Below are 3,559 nucleotides of genomic sequence, written 5' to 3'. Positions count from 1 at the left end.
GTGAAGTGCATGGCTTTCTGGTAAGAGAGTTGCGGGCGCCATTTTACGCCAGTCAGGACGGAAATCAAGGTGGCGAGGAACACCCAAATTAAGGTTCGATTTGAAAGAAAGAGGTAGCAATTTAGTTATTTTTTAATGGGTTCTTTCTACATATAAATACTTTTAAAAAGTTTGTAAATAACATATTTATCATTATAAACTTTGGTGTGTATGTATAGAGATCCTCAATTATATGCCATAATTGTTAATATATTCCACCCAATATACGTGAGTTGCTAATGGGTTCTTTCTATGTATATATTTATATATATATATATATGCCATAATTGTTAGCATCAGTACGCGTGAGTTGAAAAGGCAAGTGAACACACAAGAGAACTAAGAAACACAAACCCATTACTTTTAGTGTCACAATGTGGGTCTAAAAGATATTAAATAAATCGAAGTTTCAGTCGTTAGCATCCAACTTACAATCACTTGTAATGAAGATTAGCTAAAACGACATACATACATTCAAGTTGTTTGGCTTTGGAAGAACATATGTATTCACACGGATCGGCTGCACAGCGTTTGAAGAACACTAGAAACAGCAGAAAGCGGCTACATTGATGACAACAAATATCTGAGGTCCGCATCGATTTGATCTCATTTAAAACGGATAGAATATGAGTTGTTGGTGGCGAGAGAGACCTTCTGGTGCGTGCATGTGTTGAGTGCGCGCGCGCATGCACAGCACGTGTGGTTCTGCGGGTCTACTAAAGCTGTTTTGGAGTTTGGTTCCCATGTCGTCCGTCCGTCAGTGGCCGGTTGCATGCTAACAGAGAAACAATGCATGCACGCATGCATGCATCATTAGACTAAACTGTCTTGTTCGGAAAATGGCTCCTGACATTGTTCCTTGCGGTTGTCCCCTCTGCGGTTGCAGCACGGACGACAAAGCAGGGTGCGAAAAATGCAGCATCCTTAGGAACCAGGTTTGACTGCAATGTGCATTGCTTCAAAGAGAGAACTAAACGAGGTGTTGTGTTTCTTTGGTTAGGCAAGTTGTTAGAAATGGTTGCTTCTTCTTCTTCTTCGCACTCGCATGCAGATGCAATGTTCAAAAACCTGAAAACTGTGATGCAAGATCGTACGTGAAAAATGCAACCCCAATTGCCCAGGAGGCGATAGCAGCCTATCAAGGATATCGATCTTAGATCGATGTGATGAAAATGATTTACGGGTGAGAGACTTCGTGAGTGAGTCCGCTAGTTATCAGTCGTATGTACGTGAGAAACATGTAGTTAATGTCTGACAACTTGTTCTCGTATAAAGTGAAAGTCGATGGCTATGTGTTTCATGTGTGAGTGGGATGCTGGATTGGCGTATAGGTAAGTGGCTCAGACATTGTCATAATATACTATAGGAGTAGAGGTGATATTGATGTAAAGTTCCTTAAGTAGATTCGTGACCCAATTGAGTTTTGCAACAGCGATTGCTATGACATGATTTTCAGCTTCGGTTGTAGAACGGACAACTGTCTTTTACTTCTTAGAACTCCAACGGATTGGATTGAATCTAAGAAAGATAATATACCCTGACGTGGATGTTCTGTCATCAAAATTTCTTGCCCAATCAGCATCAACAAAGGCATGGAGATGAAGGAGGGAGTGTTTACGAAAAAAAAGATCATGATTGAGGGTCCCACAAAGATATCACAAGATTCGTTTGATTGCAGACCAATATATAGTAGATGGTCGATGCATGAATTGAGATAATTTGTTAACAGCAAATGAGATATCTGGACGGGTGAGATTAATATTTAAGGAACCAAGAACTTGTCGATATTGAGTTAGGTCTGTAGCAGGGCTTCCATCATATAATTTGAGCGACTCGCTAGTAGACAGAGGTGTTGTAACTGCATTTGCATCTTGCATATTCGATTTGGATAGTAGATCTTGAATATACTTTAGTTGTGATAGAAAGAGTCTTGAAAAAGTGTATGTTACTTTCACTCCCAAAAAAAGCTCAATATTCCTAAATCTTTGAAGGAGAATTGATTTGCTAAATGCCTTGATTTCTATATGATTATTATCGATGATAGTAATATCATCCACATATACTAGAAGATATATTATAGTACTACTTCGGTTATGGAGAAATAGGGAGGTATCAGACTTAGAGTTGATGGAGCCAATTGATGCAAAAAACGAGCCAAATTCAGTGTACTAAGCTCTTGGAGCTTAACGAAGTCCATAAATAACTTTTTATGGTTTACAAATATGCTTTAGATACCGAGGGTGGATAAAGCCAGGAGGTTGCTGCATGAAGACATCGTCAGTTAGGTTCCCCTATAAAAAGGCATTGTTAACATCGAGTTGTCGTAAATGCTAATCTTATGAGATGACCAAACTCAGAATAAGGTAGATTGCTATAGGTTTAATAGCAAGACTAAATATCTTTGTGAAGTCAACACCAAAACGTTGATGAAACCCTTTGGCCACTATACGTGCTTTATATCTAGCAACGGATCCATCTGGGTTCTGCTTAATTTGAAAGACCCACTTACATCCGATGATATTTTATGTGGGATAAGAGGGTACAAGGGTCCATATAGAATTATGGAGGAGGGCATCATATTCTTCACACATGGCTTTACGCCAGTATGAAGATTTTTGGGCTCGAGTAATTTTGGTAGGTTTAGTGGTCTCTAAAGAGGATGTTGTAATGGTATACAGGTCAAAGACTTGCCGTGGTTTAAAAACATCACTTTTGGAGCGTGTTGTCATTGGATGTCTAAGAGGCTATAGGATGTGTTGTAGGTATGGGTGGTGAAGAGGCACTAAGACGGGTTAAGGGAGGTTGAGGAACTTCAGTGTCATTAGTCCCAAGAGAGGAGAAAGATAGTGGTTGTGTTTCTGAGGGAATATCTTCAGTTGTAGGGGAACCTTGTGAAGAAGGGAGTGACGCAATGGTGGGGGTGAGGTGTTGTTGAACCGGGAGAGGGAGAGAGTGTGGATCATAAGGAGAAGGACTGGATGGTACTGTAGGAGACTCGATTGATGGGATTGATGGCATACTTCAGTGATGTATATATGATGGAGTAGGTCGCACAGTAGGAGACTTAGGATTTTGAAATGGAAACGTGGTTTAGATAAAAATAACATGACGGGACATAAAAACTTTTTGAGATTGAGGCATCATAGCATCGAAAGACATTATGTTCAAGAGAGTATCTAATGAAAATGTAAGGCTTAGATTTGAGTTTAATTTATGTGAGGCATAGGGACGGAGTCATAGATAACATAAACATCCAAACACTTTGAGTTTTTGAAGGTTTGGGAATTTATGAAATAATTTTTCAAATGGCAACTCGTACTCGAGGACTGGAGTGAGCATACGATTAATGAGGTAAACGATAGCTTGAAATGCTATAGTCCAAAAAGTTATTGGTATAGAGACTTAGTGTAGGAGTGTGAGACCAATTTCAACTATATGTCGATATTTGCGTTCAGTAGAGCCAACGAGTTGAGGAGTTTGGGGAGGTGACTTGAGGTGTTGTATACCACAAGCAGAGAGG

Source organism: Musa acuminata, chromosome BXJ3-4 (genome assembly GCF_036884655.1).
Source record: "Musa acuminata AAA Group cultivar baxijiao chromosome BXJ3-4, Cavendish_Baxijiao_AAA, whole genome shotgun sequence".
Taxonomy (NCBI): Eukaryota; Viridiplantae; Streptophyta; class Magnoliopsida; order Zingiberales; family Musaceae; genus Musa; species Musa acuminata.
The sequence above is the reverse complement of the archived record's forward strand: the minus strand, read 5'-3'. Positions refer to the sequence as shown.